Here is a 9,875-nt window from a genome sequence, read left to right as displayed (position 1 = left end):
GTTACTTTTCTTGATGGCATTTTAATTAGTACTTTTACATACAACAACAACAACAACATCAAGCCTTTGTCCCACTATGTGGGTTTCTTTTACATGATGCAATATATTTTGTTTTGTAGTTTTTAAATTTTTAAATAGTGGCTTGAGTTAAATATTGTTGCTACCATTTTGCATTTTAACTTGAGCAACAATTTTTGGAAATTCATTTTTATTGTCATGGTTGCGTACGTTTTGATTGGCAATCAGAGAGAATTCTAATGATCTCTTGATGGGATTAAGTCTTCTAATTCCTCAACTGACGGAAGACCTATATTATGCTTAATTCTCCCAGAGGTTTTATATATTCGTTTTGATTTGCTTATATTTTTTAATGTGTATACCTACATATACTTGTATGTTTTTAAATTTAAATTGAAGTATGGATGCATTTGTATATTTATATATACAAATCTATTTATGTATGCATGTATGGTGGACTAGGAATTTGTCTCATGAGATTAAAAATTAGTTGAGACTACCAATTTTTCTTACTTGAATTTGGCTCAAATTGATGCTACGTCCTGTATAGTGTAAATTGTGATCAGATCCAGCATACTATAGCCAAACCTGGCTTGCTTGAAATCAGATCTAATGACTTCGTGCTAATCATTTGTTGGGTTAAATCATCTTGAGATCGGATTGTTGACAGCCCTATTTATATCTAATCATTGTCTTCAGTATCAGGAAATTTCATGATACTCCAGTTGAATTGTCATAGACTATGCTTCTTCAGTTCTGCCCTTTGTCAGCGTATCTGGTGATTTGTACTGAAGTATCAAGAAATAAGACACTGAAAGTTTAGATGAAAGTTTTTGTGGCAAGGCATTGTTCGTATATGTTAATCAGACGTAATTTTTTGTGTCTTATGTTGATATTTTTTTGCTTCAATGTATACATATTTTGTTAGTTTGCTTATAATGGAGTAACTTCTAGCTAACACTATTTAAGTTCCAATAATTTAATCACATTTTTCCAATCTCTATGGTTGTGATGGTTTGCATAATATATTTTTTTGGTTGATTTTTTACTTATCATTTGCTTTGTTAGAATGTGCAGTCTTTTAGATCGATGCGTTAGAAATGCTTATTTGATTATGATATGATAGTTTTGCCCTCTCAAGTCCTCATGCAAATGTTTATTCACACCATGTTTATAATGAGTTGAAGATGTTGGAACGATTTGGGTAGTTGATAAATGAGGGTAGTTTAAATTTTTTAAGATGTCTATCAGCACTCGACAAATTAGTTTATTGTGATGCAGAGGACTCAACTTTGTGATTAAGTATGAATGCTCTTTTAAGTATGGAGAGTCAGAGTGCTTCATTCTAGAATATGTTGAGCATGATAGACTTGTGTTATAATTCATTTGGTCAAGTGGTTTTGATGATGCATCACAATATAAATATACTAAAATTAATCTTTTATTACAGATTTTGAAGAAAGAAATTAGTATGTTTGAGCTCCAATGGTATGGCTTTTGTATGTTCAAAGCATTAGTAAGCTTGCATAAGCAGGTAAGCTATATGAAATAAAGCTTTGCAGTTTTGGCATCGCAATTCAAATACGTGTTTATTTTTTTCATTTTGGGAGGGTGTTGTGCATTGGGATGTCAAAGCAGATTCCAAATTGTCTTTTCAAATGCAAATTGGAGTAGATGACAATAAAGTGTGGAAACAAAGATCCCAAGATTTTGTTGCCATTCTGTAAGGAGATCGCTCTTATAGATTCCAAATTGTCTTTTCAAATGCAAATTGGAGTAGATGACAATAAAGTGTGGAAACAAAGATCCCAAGATTTTGTTGCCATTCTGTAAAGAAATCGCTCTTATGATAACAGGACATTTTTTTTGAATTTTTCTATAATATTTTGTGAAGACATTTATTGTAATAGATTGATTATGTACGTTATGAAGATTGAACTATAATTTCTATTGTATTTAAGATGGAAAATTCTTGTAATTAAATCTGATTGGAGATTATTTATTTGCAATTAAAATATTATGAGACGAAATAATTAATAAATAATTGAATGTAATTTATATTATATATAACATATATTGGGGCTTATAATAATGTCATTTTATTGAAATTATTTCATTAAATTGAACTATTGGGACATCATATATCCTAGGGCAACTTAAATGTGCCTTATTATTAAACATATTTCATCAAATAAATTTGTCATGAAAGCTAACCTATAATGACACATAGTATTTGTCATATTTACTTATAATTTCACCATATGAAGGTGTTATAAAAGCTTGTCTATAAGGACACCTTATAAATTTTGTTAATGAGACTATGCCATCAAAATTAAATGTCATGAAAGTTTAGCACTCTCTTGCAGTAAACATGATTAGTTATTCATTTAATAACTTTTCATTCTCAGTTCTCAACAATATGCTGTTACTCTTTTTTCACTTTTTAGATCTTAGTCGTTGACGAAACTGTGGCATGATAAGAGAAAAAAATTCTAAGTCCAAATTTCATATTTTATAATAGATGTGCTTCTATTCCTTATATTTTTGTGCAAAAAATATGTTAATTTTTTTTTTTAAATTGAACCAACATCACAGTGCCACAAAAGCAACGCTACAGTGGAGGGCCTCAACAAATTGCTAGAGAGCTTAACACTGAGGTGCTATAAGGGAAGCGTCGCAGCACCGGATGGAGCACCACCACCATAAATTACCCAATATCATAGTGAGAGATAGTTAAGTTGGTGAACCAATAAGATGAATGGTGAATCGACGCATAGTTTTAGTAGTGCCATAATGGCACCAAGCTAGTGCTGCATCACCAATTTAGCAATTTTATAAAGTTATAAGTAGTAGCCTTATTATTAATGTAAAGATGTAGGCACCTTTGGGAGTCGTGTCTATGTGCGTGAGTATTAGAGACTATTTTAGAGAGGAATTAACTCTATTATACTTATTTAGTGTCTTATATTAGTGTCGAACAAAGTGGAGGAGTGCAAAGAAGTCTGTACTTTAGATCTGACTTCTAACCTTTCTATCATTTGTGTTTTGCTTTGTAATTTCTATTGTGTTTGTTTGTAAAATGAAAAGGTTTATGCTATGTAATTTTGTCTCCATGTGTAGTTAATAAATTAATTTTGAATCTATGATTACCTAAAATCCATGAATTATATAAAGTATGTTTAATCTTTATAAATTAATTACTTAGGGGTTGTTTGGTTGGAAGAAAAGTTAATGCAAAGTAAAGTAAATGCATTTCTTTTTCACTTTTAAGCATTTGGTTGAATGAAAATCAAATCCAAGTCAAAGTAAAGTAAAGTAAATATAATTTATTCCATATTAGTTCATTTGGTAAAGTGTTATCTCCCAATTTGAGTGAGAATTACTTTACACTAATCAAATAATTTCTTGACCACCTATGATGGACACTATCTCCGCCGCCACTTGCTACCCACTGCCTGCCACCACCATCCGCTGGTAGCCCCTGCCAACAGCCACCACCGCTGCCTAGAAAATAAGAAGATCATGCATACAAGCTGTTCAACCTTTATAATATTTCATACAGTACAATCTAAACATCGTACATTACAAACTATAGAAATTCCTTCTATTCATTTGGGACGACCCTTGGGATGTCCGATTTCATACACTATCAATCATCCAGAACCATAGACATCTTACAGTATTATCATTAGAAAAATTATGGATTTCATTCAGTACAATCTCAGGGATGACCAATTTCATACATGGGCAATCGTACAGTATGAACTGTATAGGGTTTCACACAGTACGATCAATCACAATAATTTTCCATGATTTGATTTTCTGATAATGAGAGATTAATTAAGAAAGATTTTAATTAGGACATAGTATAAACCAAATTGTACTGTACAATCAACACATATTTGATATATTTCTTAACCTATAGTGGCTAGGGTTTTGACAAAGCATTACAGATCATTTAGTACAAATTAAAATCATACAATATAAAATAAGGTCATACAATACGATGCCAAAATTTTATATTATGATGTACTTAAAAAAAATCACTAAAAAATAATTTTCTCTCTCCCCTTATATGTGTGCAAGACTACTTAGCAATGATATGCACCCAATTACATGATACAACTCAAGAAAGAAAAAAATAAAGAATAAAATGAAAACCAATTATAGCCCTAGTCTACTAGTCTTAAGCTGATCCGAATTATAAGTGTACGGTGGACTGATTTCCCGAAACATTAGTACACACAAAACAAAGCAAAATATTATACAAATAGGATAAAGCATTAACATACACCATAATGTTTGTTTTTATTAAAATCATAGTGCTTGGATCAGGTTTGCAACAAAACCTTCCAAGTATTAAACTTGGTCCTTATTCTTCAGAGGCCTATCTTATCTCACCAAAAGGTTGGTGGGAAGTTTAAACCAACATATAAATGACCCTTTGTTATGGAGACAACACATAAAGGGGCTCGTGCCAATAAGTGGATTGTAAAGGAAATCACCTAATATTGTATATCAATTGACATTTCCTTAAGAAATGTTATATTTATTGTAGCTCAAATTCTCAATCAATGAAATGTTTTAATGTCTTGGATTAATTTTGGTCAATTCTATTTTCGATGTCAAAGAAATTTTCAAAAAGATCAAAATCCTTAATCAATCATTTTGCTCTCTTTGCCTTAAGGATTGGTGCTACCTTCCCTTATGTTTCAATCATTTGACCATTATATGAACATTCAACCTCAATCCTTTGTGATGGGCATATCTCAACCCCATCATATGATCATTCAACCTTGATCCTTTGTGTTGGGTATATCTTAACCATCATATGATCATTCAACCTTGATACTCTATGTTGGGCATATCTTGACCCGATCACATAATCATTCAAACTTGATCTTTAGTGATGGGCACATTTTAACCCCATCAAATGATCATTCAACCTTGAACCTCTATGTTTGACATATCATGACCCCATCATATGATCATTCAACCTCGATCCTCTATGTTGGGCATATTTTGACCCAACCACACAATCATTCAACCTCGAATCTTCTTTGATGGGCATATGTTAAGACCATTATATGATCATTCAACCTTGATCCTCTGTGATGGAAATATTTCTACTGTATCATATGATTATTCAACCTTGATCCTCTATGATTGGTATATCTCAAGCCCATCATATGATCATTTAACCCCGATCATCTATGATGGGTATATTTCTATCCCATCATATAATCATTCACCCTCAATCCTCTATGATAGGCATTTCTTAAGCCCATCATATGATTATTCAACTTTAATCCTCTATGATGGGCATATTTCTACCCCATCATACAATCATTCAACCTCGATCCTCTGTGATGGGTATATCTCGACCCCATCATATGATCATTCAACCCCGATCCTTTATGTTGGGCATATTTTAACTCCACCACATGATCATTCAACCTCAATCATTTATGTCGGGCATGTTTCAACCCCACCACACAATCATTCAACCCCAATCCTCTATTTTGGGTATGTTTTTGACCCCCCCACTTGATCATCCAACTTTGATCCTCTATGTTAGGATAATTCCCTTTGTGTTATTGCCCTATTATCAACTAAACTTTGTTTTGTTAAGGTTTGTTCCTTCTTCTCCTTAGGGTTAAGGTCCCAAATTCCACCCTTTTATTCAGTCCATGCCAATATATGTACTAGAACTTCATTCTACCACATTTATTGGGGGACCATTTATTGACCTCATTTCTTTATGAGGTTACTAGGACCTACCTCAATTTCTTTCTAGTAACCAAATGATTGGAAGGTGTCCACACCTCAATCATATAGGTCCTAGTCAAAACCAAATTTAAGTCTAATAAAATATAGTTCCACCCTTTAATTCAATATATACTCCAGCCTTCCGACAACTTTTAATCAACTTTCAAATCTTATTCAATCAATCTCAATCATTCATTTGATTTTCATTGATGTGGATAGTTTAAATGCAACCATTCAATTCAAAATCAAATCCAAATCATGAGGTTAAGGACCTAGGTTTTGAAATCCTTTTTGGGTGGTTTTTGTACCACCTTGAAACCCTCAAAATTTGAGCTCATTCTCAAATCCCTAGAACTAAAAACTAAATTGATTACCAAACACTATAAAACTTTTAAATATTTACATCCAATGCCATTGGACTTGCCATTCAGTGGAATTTGGCATTCGGACTCCTTCTAAACCTTTCAACCACATCCATGGCCCTTGTGATGACTTATTGGTTAGTGAAAGTTCATTAGGGATGTTAAGCCATATAGAACTGGCCCAAGCTAACCAAAAGGGGGGGGGGGGTGAATTGGTATTTTAAAATTTCTTTTCAACAAAAGTAATATGATCACAAACCAAAACCAAATCACACCACAAGACAAAAACAATGCGAAAATTTAAAGTGCGGAAGCAAGAAATAAGAACACAAAATTTATAGTGGTTCGGTCAACTCGACCTACGTCCACTCCTTGGAGGCACCCTCCGAGTATTGCACTATAAAATGTGTCTCTCCTTTAGCCCCCACAGCTAGGCGGAGAAGCCTTTACAATGAACCTCTTTTTGCCACCCCGGCAAGGCAGAGAACCTATCTCCTTTTGTACTATAATCTGTAAAAGCAACTTCAGTTTTAACACAATTAATTTCACGAGAAGGTGGAGAATAACCTTCTTTGATAAGCATCCACATGCGATAATCAGTAGATTGTAAAAATATTGACATGCGGGTTTTTTAGAAATCAAAAGGTAGGTTATCGAACAGGGGAGGTAAGGTAATAGAATACCTTTCCGTAGTGTTACGATTCCCAAGGTTAGCCATGGATCAAAGTCAAAAAGTTTTCAAACTTAAAATTTTGAATCCCGCTCTAATACCACTTGAAAGTTCGTTAGGGATATTAAGCCCTATAGAACTGGCCCAAGCTAACCAAGAGGGGGGGTGAATTGGTATTTTAAAATTTATTTTCAACAAAAGCAATAAGATTACAAACCAAAATCAAATCACACCACAAGACAAAAATAATGCAGAAATTTAAAGTGCGGAAGAAAGAAATAAGAACACAGAAATTTATAGTGGTTCAGTCAACTCGACCTATGTCCACTCCCCGAAGGCGCCCTCCGAGTATTGCACTACAATTGTGACTCTCCTTTAGGCCCCACAGCTAGGCGGAGAAGCCTTTACAATGAACCTCTTTTTGCCAACCGGGCAAGGCAGAGAACCTATCTCCTTTTGCTTCCTCCTGAAGTTGGCAGAGAACCACAATCAGATGCTGTCTCCTTACCTCTACCGACCCTTCCACGGACGAGAAACTCTAGACGAAGAAGAAGCAGAGCGATCCTTGAAGCAACCCTTGTGAATCCCCTCACAAGCTCCCCCTCACAAGATCCTCTCTCTCTCCCTCTCCTCAAGGCCTTCTCAGGTCAAGGCAGCAGCAAAAGATTGTTCAAAACGTTGAATAAGAGCTCTTAAATAGAAGAGCTTCAAAGGAGCTCATTAATTGCAAGTTGCCGATAATATCGTCCAGGCCGATATGGACATCGTCCTGGCCGATCAGTACAAATCTTAGAAGATCGTCCAGAGTATCGCCCTGAATGCAAACTGGACGATTTAAAATTGGCTTGATCGTCCAAGCCAATCTCACGATCGTCCCAGCTGATCAGTTCAAATCAGAGGAAAATCGTCCAGAGCATCGCCCTGAATTTGAGCTGGCCGATATTTATCGTACAGAAGTGTCTAAGGTTTTTGAATAGATTATCCTGGCCGATCCTGAAATCGTCCAGGATGATATGATCGTATCAATCATCCTTAATTACTCCCTTGATTTCCTGATCAATTAAGGCATAATTTGTTAGAGTTCACCAGCAGGATATCCTTGATCATGCCGAAGAACATAAACGAATTAGTTTTGTGGGGGAGGTTGAAGACATAAACCAAATTGTTGATTTTAATTGACAATTTAGATTAGATCATGCAGTTCTCGAGACCATTTAATTGCAGCCACTTGATCAATGATCCAATGGCTATAATCAATTTTGCACTTACATAGTTTGTCATAATGATTGGCTAGCCAATCGGATGTCGCCCGCGTGTAAAGAGCCGAGTGACTGTGTAAATAAGGATTTAAATTCACAAGAAATTGCATGGAATTTCAAAAAAATCATATCTCTTCACACACTTGTCAAATTTAGGTGTTCTTATGCTTACTGGAAAGATATTGAGGAGACCTATAAAAACCATATGGTTTCAATTTCTGAGCATGTATAAAAGTTATGTTATAACATTTATAATAGTAGGGATAGTTTTGCAATTTTGGCATTATAACAACTCATTTGGGATTTGAATTTTTCGGGATTGATTTTAGGCATGTCACTGATAAGTCCAAAATGTTTCTTCCCTATTTGATTTGATTAGGGGGTAATTTAAGTTTATTTGGGCTTATGGGTCATGGTTTGACCCTTAATTTTAAATCAAAACATTCACATATCAATCGGGATATAGGGTTTGAGTGTTTGTCTGTTGATTATACTTAAGTAGTAACTTAGGAATTTTTGAAGGTAACCTAGAGGTTGCTTTTAGTGGTTTGGTTAACCATTTTAGAGAGTTCCACTTTAGGCCAAATTTAGAGGGATTTGACCTCTAGATCAGGTGAATTTAATTACAAATGGAAGCCATTTGGTCTACCAATTAGGGATTCCAAAATCTCCACCTATATTTGACCTATTACATTAATTAAATCACAACTACTTTATATAAAATCCTAGAAACTCAATAAGATCTCTAATTGTTTACAATTGAACCCTTAATCCATGAAAAGTAAAACTTCCATGATAAGACCTCTAATTTAGCCTTAATATAATTTTTAAGGAAATTTGATATTTAATTAGATTAATTAATTAAAATAATTAAATTTTTTAAAAAAATTCCTAAGTAACTGGAAACATCCTCTTATGTCATTTCTAACCTTTGGGGGTGATTCCAAGAGGTTTGGGACTTATTTCGATCAAAATATCCCCTAAATTAGACAATTTTAGAAATTCTAAAAATACCTTAAGTTTGAAAAATTACCAATAATTCTAGAAAAATCCAATTTAATCAAGCTCATATCCATTCAAATTTAATTAAATTATATAATTTTTTATAAATGTCAAATCTCCAAAACTAAGTTAAAGTTAAAAAGTTAACTCCACGGTCAATTGTAGTTTAAAACTAGGTCAAAGTTTTTAAAAATCATAACTTAATGTAGAAAATTCTAAATTGAGAAAACTTAAAGTCTAACAACTCATTTTAGGGTCTAATGTCTAAGAAAAATGCTAAAGTAAAAAAATCACTTTAATTTTAAAAGTAAACTTTCAACACTTTAATTTAATAACTTAAATAATTCCAAAATTCAATAATTAACCTAAAATTCTAGAACTTTCTAATTTAATCATTGAAATTAGTAATCAGTAAATTGGATTAAAATTTATCAACCTTTAATCCCTAACCAATGAAATAAACTTAATCAACCTTGGTTACTACTAGGTAACCCAAGCCTAAGAGGCTATTAGCTTAGCCCAAAAAAAGGTAAAATAAACTTCACACCCTTTGTGAACAATAAAGACAGTTATCATTAAACCATTAAAACATACCTAAATTTAGCTTTAACACTTTAAATTTAAACTCAAGCATAAATTCCCTCTTCGACATTTAACAAAATCGAATATTAAATAACTTTAACGAATTGCTCAATTTAGGACATGTCCAATCGACATAGCCTTTTTGTACACTCTTTAGATGGTTTGCTAGAACAACTAACTCTAATTTTGGCTAGGCCAGTGTTTACTTTTAGT

The sequence above is a fragment of the Dendrobium catenatum genome, unplaced genomic scaffold (assembly GCF_001605985.2).
Source record: "Dendrobium catenatum unplaced genomic scaffold, ASM160598v2 fragScaff_scaffold_133, whole genome shotgun sequence".
NCBI classification, from domain to species: domain Eukaryota; kingdom Viridiplantae; phylum Streptophyta; class Magnoliopsida; order Asparagales; family Orchidaceae; genus Dendrobium; species Dendrobium catenatum.
This window is presented reverse-complemented; position numbering follows the sequence as displayed.